At 47.0% G+C, this 22,845-nt stretch overlaps 1 protein-coding gene across 4 annotated transcripts in view; it reads right to left on the minus strand.

The window, feature by feature from the left end:
- The window catches only part of LOC100657866 (transducin beta like 1 X-linked), a 239,348-nt gene that overhangs the window by 50,454 nt on the left and 166,049 nt on the right, over window positions 1–22,845 (minus strand). The window lies entirely within an intron of this gene.

The following is a 22,845-nucleotide window of genomic DNA, read 5'->3' on the forward strand; positions in this document are numbered from 1 at the left end:
GACAAGACATTGTGCCCTCATTTTCGGAGAGCTAATTCTCTGTGGGTTCACTTGTACCTTCTAGAACGGCAATGGATTTGTCTCACCAGAGGAGGGCGTTTTCTGCCTGAGAACCGCTTCTTATCTTACACACACACCCGTTTCATCGGTGGTAAAAAGCACACAGAATGCTTTTTTGAATCATCGAACATGTCCACGTTAGCTTTACATTTCAACGTGTTTATCTTAAAAACACAAAAACCAAACCCCAAACGACCCTCAGCCTGTCCTCTGCTCCCATCCCCATTCTCGGGCAGCCGTCCGCTCAGGACACAGAGGGCAGAAGTCTGCACATGCTGTGGGCCTGCTCTGGATGACCCACCCTCCATAACACGGGATGGAGTACAAAATGGAACCGCCTTGGATGGCATCCAAAGCAAATGCCAGAGGGCTTCCTGAACACAGGGCTTTGCTTGGCACATCTGGCCTGGAACCCAAGGCTGGCAGTGCCACAGCTGGGCACTGGCAATTGTAGACTGGGCGCCCCTGCCAAGGCTCTTTTAATATCCTCCAAACCTGTGAGAGGTCCAGGAGGAAACATGACTACGGATAAATGGAGGCTGCTACTTCCTCCAGGGCCAGAAGACTGCCTGGGGGCAGGGAGACACTGTGTGAGGGGTCCTGTTCCTTGAAATGCTTACAGAGAATCGCAGGAGAGAAGGGTGAGGAGAAACCTTAGCCCTCCTTCTAGTCGGGCTCTTGGAAAAGCAAGCTCAGAGACAGCCTAATGCTCTTTGTAGCACCCAAGAGAAGTCCCCAACGGTCTTGAACTCTCCTGAACTTTGCATCTGACAGGTGGAAATGTGGTGCCACAGAAGAAAGGCCTAGCAATGTATTTCCAAAAGATTACAGCCGATGGAAACCCTATGGAGTACAGTGCTACTCTGAAACACATGGGGTAGCACGAGTCGGAAGCAGCTTGATGACAACGGGTTTCGTGTTTTCAGTTTCAGCATCATAGCCAAACCTTTTACAGTTGACTAAAAAAGAAAAAAAACACAGGTGCCATTGAATCAACTCTAACTTATGGCGACCTCATGTGTTCCAGAGTAGAGCTGCATTCCACAGGGTTTTCAGGGGCTGATTTTTCAGAAGTAGATCACCAGGCCTTTCTTGTAAGGCACTTCCGGGTAGACTCGAACCTTCAACCTTTTGGTGAGCAGCCAAGTTCCGTTACCCATTTATACCAACCTGGGACTCTTTTGCCATGAGTAAAAACAAAAAAAGAATTTTTTTTTTTTTTTTACTAGCAATGAAAAAAAGAACCTGTGACTTTGGGACTAATAGAGAACGCCATCTGGAAGATGGAGAAAATAATCCACATTATTCTATAACCAATGCAATGGCTGCCCTCATATGTCGGGAATTTTTTTCCAGTGCTTTTTCTCTGTGCATGTTAACTTTACCTATAACTACTGCGGCCACAGAATTTTGCATCTCTGCGCTTTTTAACTTAGCACAATACCAGTCTTTTCCCAGGCTAGGTCTCAACGGGTCTTGATAGCCACCATTTTGGTCATGTTTTCCTTTTCACTGTGATCAATTCTGTCATCCTTTATCTCATGCTGTCTCCAGATTTAGTGTTCAAACACAAAACAATGGCTTCTGACTAGACAAGTGTCTCGGTTTTCAGCCTGGCTAAGTTAATTTTCTGCCAACCCAACTTTCTAGAATCTTCTCCTCCTTCCATACTTCCTTCACCAAGATGGCTTCTTCTCCCTGAAACATGCCAGGCTTTGCCATGCCTTGACTGTGGGCCTTCACTCAGACTCTTGATATTGCCCCAAACGCTCTTCCTCCTCTTTTGCCGGAGAAACTGGAGGTCAAGACCCACCTCACGTGTATCTCCCACGATGCGACCTATCCTGGGGCTCACTTTGTGCCCAGCTGGTGGCCACCTCCAATATCACGCTTATCAGCCTCAATGACAGGCAATTCTGTAAAGATGATATCATATCCTCCCTGTTGTTGCTAGTTGCAGTCTAATCAATTCCGACTCAGGACGACTCCATGGCGTCTTAGTTACCTAGTGCTGCTGTAACAAATACCACAAGGGGGTGGCTTTAACCAACAGAAGTGTATCTTCTCACAGTTTAGGAGGCTAGAAGTTTGAATTCAGGGATCTAGGGGAAGGCTTTCTCTCTGTCAGCTCTGGAGGAAGGTCCTTGTCTCTTTGAGCTTCTGCTCCTGGGCAATCTTTACTCTTCCCCTATCCTACTGGTTTAATCTCTTTTTTAATCTCAAAGGAGATTATTTAAGACACACCCAATGCTAATTCTGCCTCATTAACATAACAAAACCAATTCCCAAGTGGGACTACAGCCACAGGCCTAGAGGTTAGGATTTACAACATGCATTTTGGGGGGATCCAATTCAATCCACGGAAACTCTGGTGGTATAGTGGTTAAGAGCTAAGGCTGCTAACCAAAGGATTGGTAGTTCGAATCTGCCAGGTGCTCCTTGCAAACTCTATGGGGCAGTTCTACTCTGTCATATAGGGTCACTATGAGTCGGAATCAACTTGATGGCAACGGGTTTAGTTTTTGGTTTTTGTAATTCAATCCATAACCACATGTGTGCAGAGTACAACTGCTCCACAGGGTTTTCAAGGCTGTGACCTCTCAGAAGCTGATTGCCAGGCCTGTCTTCCAAGGTACCTCTGGGTGCATTTGAACTGCCAAACTTTCTACTAGTAATCAAGTGTTTAACTTTTTGTGCCACCCAGGGACTCCTATATCCTCCCTAGGTGAGGAGAAAAAATGAGACTTTGTCTCACCCATGCTTCCAACTGTGCCCCTGAACAGACCGATCAACAGGCATTTGTAGAATTAAAAACTATGACAAATGGCTGTACTCTCGGGCATCAAGAACCATTCTTTCGTGGTACCCATACCTGTGATGGTAAGCAAAGTAACTTTAGGTAGCATGAGAGCAAATATTAACACTCATATTTATTTATTTCAGTGACTATCATGCAGACATACCTAACAGATATAACGGTGCGGTGGCTGTTACTGCGTGCTGTCAAGTCAATTGCAACCCACGGCAACCACATGTAACAGAGTAGAATTGCCCCACAGGATTTCCTGGGCTGTAAGCTTTATGGGAGCAGATCACCAGGCCTTTTCTCCCATGGAGCCGCTGGTGGGTTTGAACCGCCGACCTTTTGCTTAGCAGCCAAGCATTTAACCACTGCACTACCAGGACTCCTTGATATAATGGTACACGTAAGAAAAAGTAACTGTTCCAATTTAAGGACAAATACTGAGTAAATAATATGTCAGGCGGTAAGCAAATATGGCAAAAAATCACGCAGCCTGTGAGCAAAGAACTAAGGTTGGGAAGTGAAAGTTCAGACAATGGGAGGGTACAGACATTTTTAAAAGAAAAAGGAAGCCATGAATAGTCATTATACACTCACTGTGTCCCAGGTATCCTGAAGAGGGAAGAAATTTCTGGATTCTATTAATTGTCTAGGGCAGAGGCTGGCAAACTATGGCCTACAGGCCAAATCTGGCCCATCGCCTGTGTAGGTAAATAAACCTACTCTCATTTACTTAAATATTTTCAATGGCTACTTTTGTGCTACAGAGATGGGTAGCTGCGACAAAGACGAAAATGCTTACTACCTGGTCCTTTACAGAAACCCTGGTCCATGGGAAAACCTGGCCTAAGAGATAGTACCAATAGGTTCAGTTTCTAAACCCCCGGTCTGTTTTCTGAAGCCCACATGGCCCGGTTACCCAAAGCTGACGCGGCCATTAAAAGGCGAACATCACAGCTCGTTTCTCTCTGTGAGATAAATGTGAGCAGGCCAGACCAAGTATTAACAAACCACAGTCACCAACACGTAAAAAGGACAGCGTGTCCTGCCAAGTGGGGCTTCTTCCAGGAACGCAGCAGGATTCACTGTCAGAAAATAAATCAGTGTAATCCACCACATGAGCAGATGAAAGAAAATCGTTTAAAAGAGGAAGATTCTGGAACCCGGTGGCCCATCATGGATCCTAGCTCTATGACTTCCTAGCTGTGAGATGTGGGCATGTTGGTAACTTCTCCATACCTCAGGTTTCTCCTCTGTAAATGGGGTTGTTGCCGTCCATTAGCATAATCTACTTTCTAGGCTGACTGCTGAAAACAAATCATTTCCACTGTCAAGCACTGAGAATTGTACCTGGCACACAGTAAGTGCTCAATAAATGGGAACTACTGGTCACCACCACCACTGTTACTGTTACAGAGCCGCGGTGATTGGGACAGAGGTAACACAACAAGATGTGCTGATGGAGCTGTAGGGGTGAGAGACGGAGACAAGAAGGTGGCAGGAAAGATATTATGAAAAAGAAATATCTGACCCCAAGCCAGACTTGGTGTTGATGGAGAGGTTGAGGATGGATGCCTAGACTTGGGGTCAATGGAGAAATTGGGGATGGACTCTTAGAGTCGGGGTGGATGGAGAGGCTGGGGATGGGCTCTTAGAGTCGGGGTGGATGGAGAGGTTGGGGTGGATGGAGAGGCTGGGGATGGACTCTTAGAGTTGGGGTAGATGGAGAGGTTGGGGATAGGCTCTTAGAGTCGGGGTGGATGGAGAGGTTGGGGATGGGCTCTTAGAGTCGGGGTGGATGGAGAGGCTGGGGATGGGCTCTTAGAGTCGGGGTGGATGGAGAGGTTGGGGTGGATGGAGAGGCTGGGGATGGACTCTTAGAGTTGGGATGGATGGAGAGGTTGGGGATGGACTCTTAGAGTCGAGATGGATGGAGAGGTTGGGGATGGACTCTTAGAGTTGGGGTAGATGGAGAGTTTGGGGATGGATGTCCAAACTTGGGAGACAGCAATACATTGACTGCAGACGCAGATGAGGGAGGGCAAGGACAGGACATCACCTTGGTGGGAAACAACAACAGTGAAGAAGTGGATGGAGGAGGAGACACCAGTGAACAAATGTCCTGGGACCTAGGGAAAAGGGGCAACTTGCTATACGTCTGGAAAGGAAGAAAGGGAATGGAATTTGGCAAGAAACAAAATACATGAATGCAGGCCACTTTTAAGGTCCTGTGAGAACTTCAGAGCAGTCTGGACTGTAAATGGCAGACGAACTGTGAAGAAAGCCCCCTTGGTAAGTGGCTACTTCATTTGCTCTAGAACAGGAAACATGAAGTTTCAGATCTTTGCATATCATCACCTACTTTAGAGCAGGAAGTGACGGCTTAAGTCTTAAAAGGATCTAGCCTCTTCTGACGTTAATGCTAATGGAAATGGTTTGTAGATATTGCCCAATGCCCATATTTAAACAACCGTAATGTATAAACACTCAACCGATTTTCATTCCAACTTACCTTCCTTTTTCTCTAACAAAGCAAGGGCCACAAGAATGGCAAGTCTTGATATATAATCTTAGCTAGTTTTGCTTTCAAAAGTTTTACAAGCTCGGCGGGCATGTAGTTTTCTCAACTCTGACATAACTTTACAAGAACTCGTTAAAATGGATGAGGGAGGATGGAATCTTAGCTTTACACCCATGGAAATTATAACAGCAAACTCAGAAAAGATGGCTCAGCTGAAAACGCACTGGGACCCCGGGGTGGTCGGAATGGGAGTGGACATCCGGAAGTTAGGAAGTTGCAACTTCTTGCCCATTCCATTTTGCCAGTGTAAGTGGTTATAATCAGACCAAAAGAACAATTTAGGAAAACACCCTTCAAATGAAGAGGGGCTTGTTTGTAACTAGCACCATTACGAGAGGGTTTGTGATTAAACAATTAGCACTTAATATACGTTCCTGCTTAGCATTCACACATGGGATGCAGAAGCTGAAAACCTGCAACCCTGCAACAACGGTCTTCTACAAAGGGAATGAGTATGTTCAGTTGGTGGTCCCACTGCTGTCAAGTCGATTCCAACTCACAGCAACCCTTCAGGACAGAGGAGAACTGCCCCATAGGGGCTCCAAGGCTGTAAATTTGTACGAAAGCAGACTGCCACATCTTTCTCCCGCGGAGCGGCTGGCAGGTTCAAACCACCGACCTTTTGGTTACCAGCCAAGCACTTTAACCACTGCACCACCAGGGCTCCCTTCTTTGATATACTTTTGGTGTAATAAACTGTAACCATGAGTATAACAGCTTCTGAGTCCCATGAGTCCCTCTAGTAAGTCATCAAGTCTGAGGATGGTCTTACAGATTCCCAACTTTGCTACTGTTGTTAGCTGTGCTTGAGTTGGACCCTCACTCGTGGTGACCCCACGTAAAACGGGACGAAACACTGTCTGGTCCTGTACCGTGATCAGTTGAGATTGGACCGTTGCAGTCCCCACGGTTGTCACCAGCTGATTTTCAGAATTAGATCGCCAGGCCTTTCCTCCTAGTTCATCTTAGTCTGGAAGCCCCACTGACAGACGGGTGGTGGCTGCACATGAGGTGCACTGGCTGGGAACCGAACCCAGGTCTCCTGCATGGAAGGTGAGAATTCTACCACCAAACCAACACTGCCCTCCAAACACCATCACAGACACACCAGATTGTATGTACGGTATGTCTGTAAGGCACTGTATATGACATATGAGGTCACATTACGTATGAGACATTACTGTTTTATATGGTTTTAAAGGTACTTTCATCCTCTAGGAATATGGAAAGATTATTTAGGGCTTCCTTATCTAGTATTTGGTAAAAATTAACATTTTCCATTATTATTTCTAGAGCAAAAGATACCATTCCCTCAAAGAAATGCTTGCCTTCCACGTTTCATAAAGATTCTTTTTTTTGTTAAACAGGGACACACATTAGCAATGTAAAAGAGCTGCCGCAGTCAAAATATATTTTTAGAGACTTGGCTGAACAATAAGCCTCAAACTTTTGTTTAAATGAAGATAGCTGAGCCACGACAATGACTGCCTGAATCCGTGGAAACGTACCTCGCATAAGAAGACATTCCAGGGTCCAAGGAAACACGGAGAAGCCTACCCAGGAATCTGTCAGCTGCTAGAAATACTGTGGGCACAGTCGCTTCAGGATTTCTACAGACGCCATTATCCACAAATATTAAAGAGTAACACCCTTTTCCTGGTTATCCAACCCACTCGCCAGGTGCCAAGAAAAATCAGATGGAAAGCTGGCTGCTCCCAATTGTTTTATTATCTGTTAAAGGATGCTTCTGGCAGACTTCCCCCTTCCTCAAGGGGAAAAACACCCTGGAGAAGATGAATACAACTCCGGACTGCACTTTGCTCAACACTAACGTCTGAGTTCTGCAGCCAAAGGAAGAAAAGTCCCGCTTAGGAGCAGATGAAACAGAGATATGAGAGACGGGAGGAAGAAATCAGGGTCCCATGTAAACTCTACCCACCCAGAAAAACTGGCTGGAAGAAAAAAAATCCCACAACTGAAGGATTTACATCAGTGGTTCTCAAGTAAGGGTACTCTCACGTAAGCGCCCCCCAACGTACACTGGGCAGGGTCTGGTGATATTTTGGGGGTCACAACTTGGGAGGGGGTTCTACTGGCGCGTGGTGGGCGGAGATCAGGCTGCTGCTGGACACCCTACAATGCACAGGACAGCCCCCACCACAAAGACTGTCCAGTCCCAAAGGTTGATAGTGCCGAGAGGGAGACACCCAGCTCTATATGAAGGGGCTGAGCGCCTCTCGATAGCCACTAGCTGTGGACATTCAGAATATCTCCAGGAATTAGGACCGTCAACTCCAGGCATGTCTCTAAGGCTCAACATTTACCTGGAATAGAACCTTCCATTCTACCAGTCATAAAGAGATATTTTATAAAACATTTTAAAACTCACCAAAAAAGGGTATGGAGAAGCAGCCAAGCACAGACCTTTCCCCCTAAAAAGGCAGTCTGTGCCGCGACTGCGGGGCCCAACTGTTACAGGCTGAATTGTGTTCTCCTCAAAATTTATGGTGAAGTCCTAACATCTGGTGCTTGTGAACACGATCTTGTTTGGAAACAGGGTCTCTGCAGATGTTATCAGTTAGGTTAACAGGAAGTCACGCTGGAGTAGGGCGGGTTCCAATGCAATAAAAGCAGTGTCTTTAACAACGAAGAGCGGGGACACACGAGGTGTGCACAGGGAGACAGCCATGTTATGATGGAGGCAGACTGGGGTGATGCAGCCACGAGCCAAGGAACGTCTGGGGGTCCCAGAAGCCAGAAGAGACACAAAGAGGAGCTTCTTCTACAGCCTTCGGAGAGAACACAGCCCTGCCAATACCCTAAGTTTTGACCATTAACCTCCAGAACCCTGAGAGAACAAGCTTCTGTTGTTTTAAGCCATTCAGTGTGTGGTACTTTGTTATGGCTGCCCTGGGAAACACAACACAAAGAAAACAAGTCCTCACAACTGGACCAAGAAAGAACATCATAAAAAATGGAGAAAAGACTGACATCGTCAAGGATTTCACTTTACTTGGATCCACGATCAACAGCCATGGAGGCAGCAGTCAAGAAATCAAGAGATGCATTGCTTTGGGTACATCTGCTACAAAGGACCTCTTTAAAGTGTTGAAGAGCAAAGATGTCACCTTGAAGACTAAGGTGCACCTGACCCGAGTCATGGTATTGTCAATCGTATCATATGTGCGTGAAAGCCGGACAATGAATAAGGAAGGCCAAAGAGGAATTGATGCCTTTGAACTGTGGTGTTGGGGAAGAATATTGAATATACCACGGACTGCCAAAAGAACGAACAAGTTTGTCCTGGAAGAAGTACAACTAGGATGCTCCTCAGAAGCAAGGATGGCGAGGCTGCGTCTTACAGACTCTGAACATGTTATCAGGAGGGGTCAAGTCCCTAGAGAAGGACATCATGCTTGGTAAAGTAGAGCGTGAGCGAAAAAGAGGAAGACCCCCAATGAGGTGGACTGACACAGTGGCTGCAGCAATGGGCTCAAGCATCACGATTGTGAGGGTGGAGCAGGACCGGGCAGTGTCTCGTTCTGTTGAACATCGGGTCACTATGAGTTGGAACTGACTCGGTGACACCAAACAGCAATAGAAACTCACACAGAAACCAAATGCAGAAATTCTAAGCATGATAAATCTCAAGGAGGACTGGCGGGGGGCGGGGGGCGAGGACCCTGCAGGCAAGGCCCTCCTGAGTTCCCGATGATGCCAAACCCCAGGCTACAGCCACACAACGAAGGCTTCTCATCTTCAGATGGGTTTTCATTATTCTTCTGTATCCAACAGCCCCAGAGTGTGTGTGCAGCCATGCTTCTCTAAACGGATGTGTGGCTGCTGCTGGAAACCATGACACCAAGGAAGAGCCCCATCGAAACCTCTGTCCACAAGACAGCTTATGACTTGCACAATTTAATTAAAATGTCTGCTTGCTGCTTCTGCCATGCTGACCACCCTCTTTCTCTGTCATACACAAAGGTCCCCAGACAATGGAAGCCTAAAAGAATGATGATTTTTTTGGTTTAATTTTCTTTAATCTTTGCATTTTGAATTGATTAGCGACTGATCAGAGAAAGACACAAAAATAGGATGAAAAGTTCCACGTACCTTCTCCTAGCTCTCCCTCGCGGTGACGTCTTACAGAGCTTCAACAGATAACAAAAGCTAGGGAACACTACCGATGGCTAGACTGCAAACCTTACTGTTTTCACCTGCATTTACTGTGTGTATGTATGTGTATGTCTACCCCTACCCCTTGCCGTCAGGTTGATTGTGACCCAGCGACCCCATCGGACAGAGCAGAGCTGTGCCAAAGGGATTCCAAGCCTGTAACCTTTACGGAACCAGACTGCCTCATCTTTCTCCCAAGGAGCGGTTGGTGGGTTCGAACCACCGACCTTTTGGTTAGCAACTGAGCACTTAACCACTGGACTACCAGGGTTCCTTGTGTGGATCTCTATTCTACGCAGTTTTATCCTATCTGCCAATTTGTTTAACCACCTCCAGAGTCAAGCTAGGTCCCCAGGGGGTGCGGCTGGCACTGGACTAGTAATCTAAAGGTTGGTGGTTGGAACCCACCTAGCAGTGCCGTGAAGAAAGGCCCAGGGAAGTGGTTCTGTAAAGATTAAGCCCCCAAACCCACTGCTACTAAGTAGATTACAACTCATAGCGACTCCACTGGACAGGGGAGAACTGCCCCATACGGTTTCCAAGGCTCTAATGTTTCTGGAAACAGACTGTCACATCCTTCTCCTGCAGAGCCGCTGGTCGGTTTGAACTGCTGATTTTCAGCTAGCAGCCAAGTGCTTAACCACTGTGCCACCAGGGCTCCTTGTGTGAGTGTGTGCGTGTCCAGTCTATGTAACTTTATCCTATACATAGATTTGTTTAGCCACTTCCGCAGTGAAAATAGGTCCCTAGGTGGTGCAGTTTGCATGGGATTACTAACCTAAAGGTTGGTGGTTCAAACCCACCCAGGACTGCCAGGGAAGAAAGGCCTGGCAAAGTGGTTCTGTAAAGATGACAACCAAGAAAACGCTATGGAGTACAGTCTACTTTGAAACACACGCGGTCCCTATGCGTGGGAACTGATTCAATGGAAGAGTCAAGACACAGAACTGTCTCATCCCCACAAAAGAGCTCCCAAGTTCCCACCTGTGAAGTCTTTGTGGTCACACCCATCCCAACCTCTGCTGACATTCCTCATTCCTGGCAACCACTGGCTGATCTGTTTTCCATCTCTACACTTCTGTCATCGAGAATGTTCTGAGAGTGGAATCACACGGCCGGCACGTGACCCGGAGTGGAATCACATGGCCGGCACGTGACCTAGACTGGACTCACACGGCCGGCCCGTGACCTAGCGTGGAATCACACGGCCGGCACGTGACCTAGACTGGAATCACACGGCCGGCACGTGACCTAGACTGGAATCACACGGCCGGCACGTGACCTAGATTGGAATCACACGGCCGGCACGTGACCTCGAGTGGAATCACACGGCCGGCACGTGACCTCGAGTGGAATCACACGGCCGGCATGTGACCTTCGGGGACTGACCTGTTTCACTCACTGCGGTTCTTTGGGATTCATCCAGGCTGTCGCCGTTCACGCCTGAGCAGTATCCCACGGTGTGGGTGTACCAAGGTTTGCTTAGCCACTCACCCCTGAAGGACATTTGGGATGTTCCAGCATACAGTTATCACAAATAAAGCTGCTATTTTCTGTCTAATTGTTAAAATGGCCAGATTTTGTCTTATAAATGGCAGGGTGTATACCAACGGCTTACCCCAAACACCGTTTATACGGTTCTATAAAAAAGCCCTAAAATGAAGCCACACTCCTGTGGTGTTAAACCACCCCCTCTTCCTTCTGAGCCGAACTTCCTAAACGCTGGAATACTCTGCACACAAACCTTGCTGCCTCTAACTCTGTGGGGACTTTTTCTTAATGGCTGATTTTTTGGGAAGTAGATCACCAGGCCTCCTGAGGTGCCACTGGCTGAACTCAAACCTCCCAACTTTGGGTCAGCAGCCGAGTGGGTTAATCATTTGTACCAGCCAGGGACCCCCAGAACTATGTATATTGTTAATGGCTGCTGAGTTGACTCCAACTCATGGTGACCCCACGTGTGCAGAGCAGAACTGGGTGCTTCATAGGGCGTTCGAGGCCATGACCTTTCGGAAGCAGATCACCAGGCCTGTCTTCCAAGGCATCTCTGGGTAGATTCCAACCGACAACCCTTAGGCGAGCAGTTGAGTGCTCGACAATTTGGGCCACCCGGGGACTACGTATAAAAACCAAATCCAAACTCATTGCCTTCAAGTCAATCCCGATTCATAGTGACCCTATAGGACAGGGTAGAACTGTCCCATAGGGTTCCCAAGGAGCGCCTGGTGGATTCGAACTGCCGATCTTTTGGTTAGCAGCCGAGTTCGTAACCACTATCGTATAAATAAAAGAAGCATTTGTAATGCTACCCTAACTAGTTAGGCATATAGAAACAGGCTTGCTAAGACCCTGGGTCTTCAGGAAATCTGAGCCCACCTGACAGGCAGACATTTAGACCGACACTCTCGACTTCCAATAGCCCATATATGGTGATTTTAGTGGAGACACGATGAGTATGTATAAGAGACTGGCCTTTCTTTCACCTATGAATCATGGCAAATCAGAAAACAAGATCCCAGCAGACAAGGAGTTTTCAGTCCCACTCAAGGGTCTTTAAATCCTCACAGTTAAGAAAGCAGTTAACCGCCCCTGAGAGTCAGAATAGATGATAAATGAATTTTTACCACCGATTGTTACGGCAGGCATCCCTTAGTGGCATAGTGGTTAACTGCTACGGCTGCTAACCAAAAGGTCGGCAATTCAAATCTGCCAGGTACTCCTTGGAAACTCTATGGGGCAGTTCTATTGTGTCCTACAGGGTCGCTATGAGTTGGAATCAACTCAACAGCAAAAGGTTTGGTTTTTGGTTTTATCATTATGATAAGCTCCTCTTATTATTTAAAATGTTTAAAATTAGAACAGCATTAGAATTACAGCTACTGGTGACACGCAACCTGGTAAAATACCTGGACCTGGAAATATATAAAAAAAAACAAAAAAAATTTTTTTTTTTTTTTGGCGTGAAATTCTATTTCTCATTTGTGTTTCTTGCTCAGTGGGACAGCAACCACCTCCATCTTTAAATGGTTTTTATGAAGCACCTGGCTTCTTCCTGGCGGTATGCAGAGCTCCACTCACAAAACGCAAGATAGGGAAAGAGTTCACCAGGTTTTCGGTGGTTTTAACACCTTGGATAGGCGGGTACACCTGCCCTGGGGCCCAGCCTGCAGGAGCCCTGCTACCTGGCCGCCTGCAGAGCCTGGTAGGCCAGACTCCAGAGCTCTCAAATTTTATGCAGCAAGTTGGGCAGCTACGTTGAAGTAAGAGGAGTGTTCGCAAACCAGGACGCTTCTCCCTCAGGACATCTGAGCCAGAGTTCACGGCAGGGAAACGGTGACCCCGTACAGGCTCATGTAGGCTAATTTTAAACCCAAAGAGGAAGCGTAAAATTTCATCAGTATCCTGCAGATAAATATACTGCAGCTAATGTCCTTTTACCTACTCTCCAACATGCCTCGCCCTACAGGGACAAATCAGCTTTACAACTCAAATCAATCTATAAAACCACTGAGGTTTACTAAGCGCTTTGCTGCCGAGTTAGACAGAAAAGGAGGTAGCCACTTTTTATAAAGTTAAACCTACATTTACCACACAACCCAGCTATCTCACTCCCAGGTATTTACCCTAGAGGACTGCAAACCAAAGTTCACACAAAATATCTGTACACAAATGTTTCTGGTACCTTTACGTGTAATCACCAAAAACGGCACACAACCTCATGTTTCTCAACCGGATGGATGGATGAACAAACACTTTATGCCCTTAAGGAGCCCTGGACGTGCACCGGTTAAAAGCTACAGCGAGCTAGGGCGGCTAACCAAAAAGGTCGGCAGTTCAAATCCATCAGTTGCTCCTTGGAAACCCTACAGGGTTGCTATGGGTCAGAATCAACTTCACGGCAACGGATTTTATATGTCCTCAAGATAGAATATGACCCCTGAAGTCACCTTTTAGCTAAATAACAGATTGGCTCACAAAATAAAGAATATCACCCAGTAAGTACTGTGCTTCTTTAAAAATCACCTATATGAGACGAAAGGGTCAACAATGACTTTAAAACAAAGATGAGAATGTCAGGGGATAGGAAAACCAGATTAATGGAAATAAAATGAGCAGAACGGAAATAATGAGAATATTCACGCATTTGTGAAGAACCTAACCAATGTCACTGAACAATTTCTGTAGAAGTTGTTGAATGGGAACCTTAACTGCTGTGTAAACTTGCACCGAAAATACAAGAAAATGTTTTTAAAAACATGAGACTCGGCAATAGAGATGAATAAAGTACTGACGCACGGAACAGTGTGAGTGAAACACAAGTGCGTAAAAAAAAAAAACAACTCCAAAAGCAAACCAGCTGCCTTTGCGTGACCTCTGACTCAAGGCGACCCCAGAGTAGAACTGTGCTCCACAGGGTTTTCAGGAGCTGTTCTTTAGAAGTAGATAGCCAGGCCTTCCTTCTGAGGCACCTCTGGGTGGACTGGAACCTCTAACCTTTCAGATAGCAGTGTGCGCGTTAGCCATTCGCACCACCTAGGGACTCCACGAATGTATTATGAGGAGTGAAAAAGCCAGTCTCCAAAGGCTACCTACTGCATTCATACGAGATTTCCACAAAGTCAAAATTATAGGGACAGAAAACAAGACTGGTGGTGGTTGCCTTGGGTTGAGGTGTGGGGAGGGGCTGACTGCCAAGGGGCACGGGGACAGTTTCTGGGGGTAAGGGAAGTGTTCTATGTCTTAATTGTGGTGGCTGCTATACAACTATAAACATTTGCCAAAATTTGCAAACCTGCACAGTAAGAAGGGTGAATTTTATTGCACGTAAATGATCACTTAATAAAAAACTTAAGAAAGGATTGTAAGATGAGGGTGGGAAGCGGCAGAAATGCGGCTCTGTCTCCCACTGCACAGTAATATTGATCTTCTCCAAGGCTGTCAACTGAGATCACAAGAACAGTCATATCACCACCTGTCAAGGAAAATCCGGTCCCAAACATTCAGACCTTTTCTCCTTTCCAGAACCAAGTGTGACGTCAACCCAGCTAGACAGGGGACCGTCTCCACCTGTCAGAGCTGGCCCTGTGTGCATGACACACCACAGACAACTGGCTCGCTTCATGTGAAATCACCAGAACCGTTCACTCAGCCTGTTCGGCAGAACTGTGAAAACTGCTGGCCCTGTGCTCCTCGCTGGTGATGCAGAGAGCAACCTTCCCCAAAGCAGGTGACACCTGGGCCCGCGCTCACCTCTAACACGAGGGACCCCGCCACGGCCCCGTCTGCTTTGCCATCAACTCTTTCACAAGCCCCTCGGCTGGAAGCAGCTCCCTGTCCCTCCCTCCCTACCTCTCCCCCTCTCCAGAGGCAGGAATAGGGTGCCAGCTCCGGGGCCTTAGCAAGACTTTCCGCACACGCTGCCTCCTCCACCACCACGCCTTTCTTTCCCCGAACCCAGATTGCCCACCATCTTGCCTGCAGCTCCTTCCAGGTTACGTTTCGTTCCAGTTTGTGGTTCTGTCCCATGCACGGTATTATATTCATAACACTCAAGTTTGTGGGAACGATTTACTATCTGCTAAAAATATCTTTTCATCACCTCCCATGCATGCAAAAGGAAGACCAAGGAAGAATTGATGCATTTAAATTTTGGTGTTGGCGAAGAACAATGAACATACCATGGGCTGCCAAAGGAACAAACGAGTATGTCTTGGAGAAAGTACAGCCAGAGTGCTCCTCAGAAGTAAGGATGGTGAGGCTTAGTCTCACGTACTCTGGACGAGTTATCAAGAGGGACCAGTCCCTGGAGAAGAATACCATGCTGAGTAAAGTAGAGGGTCAGTGAAAAAGAGGAAGGTCCTCAATGAGATGGATCGATACAGTGGCTGCAATGATGGGCTCAAGCACAGCAATGACCATTAGGATGGCGCAGGACCAAGCAACGTTCCTTTCTGTCATACATAAGGTTCCCATGAGTTGGAGATGACTCAACAACACCTAACAACAACAAAAATGTGAACCTGGCAATAACGCCCCAGAGGAAATATAAAACACGCTTATGCTAATGGAAAGGTGGGCAGTTCAAACTCACCAGCTGTTCCGTGGGAGAAAAATGTGGCAGTCTTCTTCTGTATAAAGTTTACAGTGTTGGAAGCCCGTGAGGCAGTTCCATTCTGTCCTACAAGGTCACCATGAGCCAAAATCGACTCAACAACAATAGGTTTGTAGGGAGCCACTCGCTAGGGTTCCCTCTTCATACTGAATGAGAAATGGACTTGACGTCCCTTGCTAGATTCAGAAGCAAGGAAGGGAGGCCACTGTCTCCTGGCTCCTTGCTATCTGTGATGATTAATGCTCTGTTGAGAAGTCTCTTACTTGCAGCCTAAAGCATCCTAAGTGATACAACCAACATTTGGAGGATGGGATGAAGAAGAAGTTGGTGGGGATACAACAGGGGTGACCAGGGAAGGAGTCCGTCGGCTACAGAGCAGGGGAGCAGAGTTCCCTCCACACCTCAGCTCCAGGGAACTGGCTCCCCACTGCACATGTGAAGGTGCGGTAGCACGTTCTGAGTCCATCCCTGGTGGGTGAGGCAGAGAACAGATCTCCCAGGGAGCCAGCTGTTACAACCTCCCTGTAAGATCACCTCCCATCCAACTTCTCCCTCAACCCCACTTTCTACCACACAGCGAGGCTGCATGACAACTGATGATGGGTGTGGGATAAAAGGCCTAATTTTATGCTAACACGGCCTTTGTCCTTGGCCCTGGAGAAATAACCCTTGGCATAATTGGGTGGTCTTAGTGTGGGACTTCCAGGCTGCACCACAGTGGGGTGCTGGCGAGTGGGGGCTGGCCAGACCAGAAAAGATTCACCTGGGAGGCTGATATCAACTAGCTCCAGGAGACATGATTTATCCTATTGTGCAGGATTGGTCAATAAAAGCCTGGAGCTCTAAGATTCAGGGAGCTTACTGGTTGGTGAAGGGAGGGCAATGTACCCTTTCTGAGACAGCAGCTCTCTGTTGGGGGCTCTCCCAGATGTTCCACCAGTGTAGCTCTGCCTTATGAGGGTCCTGATGTATATCCGTTCACTATAGTAAAATCAGCAGTTGTAAGTATAATATCTTCTGGGACTTCTGTGAGTTGTTCTAGCAAGTTAATGAACCCAAGGACAGTGTCTATGTAACTTGTCAGGTCTGCCCTAGCCCCAGGTGGTTAGGGACAGAGAGAGAGAGTGCCATTTGGGTGGCTGGCATCAGAAATGATGGAGAAGTTGGAATGTGGGGAGAAGACTGATATCCGCCTTTTGGGAATTGGCTTTATGCTGATTCGCATCCATGAAGTTATTCTTGGACCAGGTCATTGGATCCAGTGGAAAAAGCCAGGTGGGAAGAGGTGAGAAGTGAATCATTTATCAGAATGCAGAAGTTATTTTTCATGAGTTTGACGGTGAGAGACAGCACGGATGCCTGAGGGAGGAGGAAGGTCAAGAGGAAAGGCTTCTTTTTAGGGTAGAAAGGGAATATTAACAAGTTGAGAAGAAGGTACCCTTTGGACCGGCTGGGAGCTTAGTCAATTATTTGCTCAACTAAAACTTTAAAGTTGGAGATAAACATGAAAAACAGTCTCAAAATGAACACTGAACCATAAGACCCCAAATCTGTTGTTGTCACGTCACACATGGTGACCCATATGTTACAGAGTAGAACTGCTCTACAGAGCTTTGTACTACAAAGCCTTGGTGGCACTGTGGTTAAGAGCTTGGCTGTAATCCTCACGGAAAGTTTGCCAGGCCTTTCTTCCACGGTGGTGCTGGGTGGGTTCGAACCACCAACTTTTAGGTTAGCAGCCAATTGCAAACCACTCGTTTCACATAGCAACCTTATTTAACCATTAGACGTCTTTCTTTTTTTCCTCCCTCCCTTTTCCCTTTGAATATGTCCTTGCATGGTACTCCAATCACTTCCAGAAGGCACAGAATGGTTAGGAGAAAGTACAATGACATCTTTCTTAAATTCCAACTCAATGTGGGGGATTTTACTTTAACAATTCTGGCCAATGGGAAAAGGAATGCAACACATGTTATATAAAGTTCACATGTATGAAATTCTACCCATTGCTGTATCCCACCTCTTCTTCTCAGCTGCCTGGTTACAGAAGCTTTGCAAACAAGAAACAAATGTACACAAACAACTCAATAAGGAAGTCCAACCTCTCTGAAAGGGATGGACCTACTGGGTTTATTCAAAGAGGCCAGCAAAGCTCTTGCCCTAGGACCTGGGGGCCCCTGATTTGTGTCACAGAGAAGTTTTCCTCTCCACACCCTTTAGTTAGCCTGAAAGGAGTCCCTGGTTGGTGCAAGCAGTTAAATATTCGGCTGCTAATCAAAAGGCTGGAGGTTCGAGTCTACCCAGAGGCACCTCAGAAAAAAGCCCTGGCAATCTGCTTCTGAAAAATCAGCCACTGAAAACCCTACAGAGTACAGGTCTGCTCTGACACGCATGGGGTCTCCAGGAGTCAGTGTCGATTCCCCAGCAACTGGTTTAGCTACCTCCACGTTCACAAATAGAGCGGTGACTACTTCAATTTGTAACTTGTTCACACATTCTGACTATATTAACTTTGATTTCATCATAATCTTTGTGTAGAGATGTTTCTAGGAAAAAGACTCCAGAATTCGATGCTGACAGTCGACAGGGAAGCAGGGTTTTCTGTATGGAATTTTCGTTTGCAAACATCTCAGAATTCATTGATTCTGTGATAGGAAAATAACTTGCATTTTGGGTGATGCCCTATGTTCTGAGGTTAACGTGAGGGTGGGTTTTATTTCCCTGATTTACACTGGTGAGGTAGTTCATGTTTTTATATACAACACTGTATATAATATACATATATTGCCTGTATTTGTTCTATATATTATGTGTACTACAAAGCCTTGGTGGCACTGTGGTTAAGAGCTTGGCTACTATCAAAAGGTCAGCAGTTTGAATCCACCAGCTGCTCCTTGGAAGCAGTTCTACTCTGTTTTATAGGGTCGCTTTGAGTTGGAATCAGCTTGATGGCAACAGGTGACTTATCCTACGTTCTACGAGTTCCTGGGTGGCACAAGTGGTTGAGCACTTAATTACTAACCGAAAGGCTGGCGGTTTGAATCCACCCAAGAGGTGCCTCGGAAGACAAGCCTGGCAATCTGCTCCTCCTTGGAGCGGTCTACTCTGACACACATGGGGCTGCCAGGAGTTGGAATCAATTTGACAGCAAGTAACAACGACATACAAGGTTCCCATGACGTACAATCAGTACACTGGTAGAAACAACATGCGCCTTCCACAGATACCTCTAGCTGGGACTCAAGTGACAGGTGCCAGGCTTCAGCAGCGAGAGCTGTTTGTTGACAGTGTGCACAGCCCAGGGCTAAGCGCTCTCTGGACCTCACCGCTCTTATCCACCAAAAAAAAAAACCCCACTGCCGTTGAGTTGATTCTGACTGATAGCGACCCTACAGGACAGAGTAGAACTGCCCCATAGAATTTCCAAGGAACACCTGGTGGATTCGAACTGCTGACCTCTTGGTTAGCAGCCATAGCTCTTAACCACTACACCGCCCAGGTGACCATTTATGCAAGGAAACTGAGGCTTAGACGGGGTCAACAAAGGGTTCAGGGACCAGAGCCTGGGCTGTCCTCTGGCTCCAGCACCTGCTCCTTTCGCTGTTCTAAGATCTCTGGTCCCCGTACCTCAGACGAGGTCCCCTCTAACTTACTGAAAGAGTTATCTGGGAAGTGGGGCCTGGAAATTGGTTTTCCTTCCCCAAACAGAAGATGCAGAATAGACATACCATGATACCACGTTTGAAAACCTTAGAGACACACAAAAACAATAGTTCATATTGCTTAGGGTTACATCTGAAAATTGGATACATGCTGTAAAACGGTGGGAGTAGGGTCAACAGTAGTGGTCTGGTCAGAACCTGTTAACTTTGGTGGGGGGATAATGGCCACCAAGATCACGATCAGCCTACAGGTGATTTCCATGAGGTGGATGTCAGACATAGCTCCACTCTCCAACCTTTTTACCAATTCTGACACCAGCCATCCCTCCCACGGCACTCTCTACTTCTTGGCTGGGTTCAATAATTCGTTGCAATGGCCACAGAGAACTCACGGACCATACTCAAGAGTTAAGTGGTTTATTAAGGAAGTAACAGGGTACAAGTCGAGAGCAGGATGAACAGGCTACAACTTGGGATCGGGATCAAGACGCACGTCCGCCAAGTCTCCCTTCTTCAGTGCAGGATAGCTTTGCCAGTTCCTCTCGGCCAGGCAAGCATGCAGGCCCTTCTCTTGCCCATGCAGGTCTCCTCTCAGCCCCCTCAGGACAGGCCTCCTCTCAGCCCTCTGAGGACAGGCTCCTCTGACGTCTGTCACCAGCAGCTCTGACACTGGACTCCTTCTGAGCCTATCGTTGCTGGGTCCCTTCTAGGCCTTTCGCCGTCTTCAGTGTTACAGCCCTTGACCTGTCTCTTACAGCTCTTTTAGAAGGTTCCTTGCCTCCTCTCTCTCTGCCTCTTCTTCACTCTCTTTTGCCTTCTTCTTCCTGTCTCTAAAAATCTCTGTGGGGACAGCTGCATATGTATACACAACCACTTGTCAATTTCAAGACATGGCTGCTTCTGGTGGGGCCACAAACGGACCGATTCCCTCTCGATAGGCCACACACACTTCATTTGCATAGTAGGCTAAAGTTACTTCATTTGTGTAGTCTATTGACCAATCTCTGCAAGGCACATACCAATCACCGGGCAGGCTGCAGCCCAGAGCCAAGCAGGAAGTATCAAACCAAGTAGTTTACAGCTTACCCAGAAGATGGCAATCAACCTGGACAAAACTAACAAACCCTCTGGGGTAGAAAACTAGGGCAAAACTAACCCCTCAGAGCTTAGGGGAAAAATGTCTCAAGCTGTTTTTCCAAAGAACCAAGGCAAAAGGCCACATAAAAGGACTCACTGCACTCCACATGTAAACCCAAGGGGCTAATAAACACCAAATCCAGGAGGGTAATTAGTGCTGAGGAGATGCTACCAGGGTGTCAAACACAGGGGGGGTCCCCACTGCTTTGGAAACGGTTCATTTCTTAAAGTGGGTGGAAACAAGGATTTTTTTCCCATAATGCCATTTTGTATGTATATTAAGATATTAAAGTTTTCCATTTGATCACACCTACTAAGATGGCTGTGAGTAAAAAAACTGAAAATAACAAGTGTTGACAAGGATGTGGAGCAATCAGAACCCTCACCCATGGCCGTTGGGACTGTAAAATGGTGCAGCCAATATGGAAAAGTTTGGTGGTTCCTCAGAAAACTGAACATACGACTACCCAACGACCCTGCAATTCCACTTCTAGCTATATACCCCAAAGAAACGAAAGCAGGAACGCAAACGAACAACGTTCGCTGCAGCACTATTCATGACAGCCAAAAGGTGGAAGCAACCCAAGTGTCCATCAATAGATGAATGGGTAAACAAAGCATGGTACATATCGTATTTTCACGCAAATAATGAACACCTTCTGCGCTGGCTGGCCGTGCCTTCCCCCCTTGAGGCACTCTCACAAGCTCTGCCATGCCAATCCTCTTTCATGTCGCTTTAAAAAAAAAAAAAAATTAGCATAGTGCGCTTACCAAAATACCTCAGCGGGCGGGGGGTGGTGAGGGGCGGCTGGCAAACAAATGCAGAAGGTGTGCGTTATTTGCATAAAAATATGGTACACACAATGTAATATTATTCAGCCATAAAGAGAAATGACATCCGATACATGCTGCAACATGAATGAACCTTGAAAACAGGATACTGAGTGACTTAAGTCAGTCACGAAAGGACATATATTGTATGATCCCACTTATATAAAATACCGAGAAAAGACAAGTGTGTAATGAAGGGAGTTCATCAGTGGTTACAGGAGTGGGCGGGAGGGAAGGGGAAGGCGGGTCGCTGCTTAGGGGACACTGAGCTTCTGTGAGGGGTGACGACAAAATCTGGAAATGGATAGTGATGACAGCTGTACAGCAGGATGACTGTGAGGAATATCACTGGAATTGTACATGTAAAAATTGTTGAAATGGCAAATGTTTTGTTACATATATATTTAACATAATTAAAAAAAAACCCGTTTTCCATTTTAGAAATTAATTTTTTTTTAAAAAAAAAAAGACAACTAAGTTTGTTAAGCATTTTAAAAAAGCATCCCACGAGCGATTCCCTAAACTGCATTCAGGGTCCACTGCTTGGGGAAACCCCGGTATCCTACGAGGGAGCCAAGTCTCAGCTATGTCATGAGGCTTATTCCTGGAAGTCCCTGGTCAGTGTCAAAGCCAGGCCCTGCGGCCCCCAAATGGTGCTGTCACACGCAAGGTCCACGCGTCAATAAGAAACACGTGCTTGTCTGGCCCTTTAACAACTCGCCCTAACCTAATCCGCCTGGTCATAATCCACGGTGCTATAAGAAACCAGAAATATCCCTGGGCTTTAGAAAATCTCCTACGGTTCATTTATGAGGGATGGGAGCTGGGAGCTTGATCAGCGCCAGGCGCAGATAAATCCACTCACTGGTACTAAGTCTAAGAGGTTCACGTATATACACTAGCCCACAAACGCCTGCCCTCTGACCCAGGCCAAGAGCTCACAGCAGCATTGCAGTGGGTTAATTACTTGTGTGTGTCGGCTTTCTAGCCATGGTCTTGTAACTCCCACCCAGGTTACCGTGTGATAGGGTGATTGTGGCCCGCCAAGGGGATTGGTCAGTTTTGCCTTAAAAGAGCCAATTCCAGAGCAGGGAGGTGGACCCCACCACCGCCACCAAGGAAGGAGAAACCCAGCAGCAGAGACTCAGCAGCAGAAGACGGTGCGGTGGGCTTCCAGGCCCACACAGAGAGAAAGCTGAGTGCCTCTGGGCAGAAACTGAGGGACAGGGAGAGGCGTGCCTACAAGCATGGCTGGGAAGAGGCTGTCCCGATGGAAGAACTGTATCCTGAGGGTTCCTGAGCTTGAATTGTAAACTGTTACTTCCCGAATAACTCCATAATTCTAAGTATGGTCCGTGAGTTCTGTGTGGCCACTGCAATGAATTACAGAACCCAGCAGAAAAGTAGAGAGTGCTGGGTAGGGGACGGTTGGTGTCAGAATTATAAAGATGGCGGAGAGAGGAGGCATGTCTGACCCCGCCTC

The sequence above is a fragment of the Loxodonta africana genome, chromosome Y (assembly GCF_030014295.1).
Source record: "Loxodonta africana isolate mLoxAfr1 chromosome Y, mLoxAfr1.hap2, whole genome shotgun sequence".
Taxonomy (NCBI): Eukaryota; Metazoa; Chordata; class Mammalia; order Proboscidea; family Elephantidae; genus Loxodonta; species Loxodonta africana.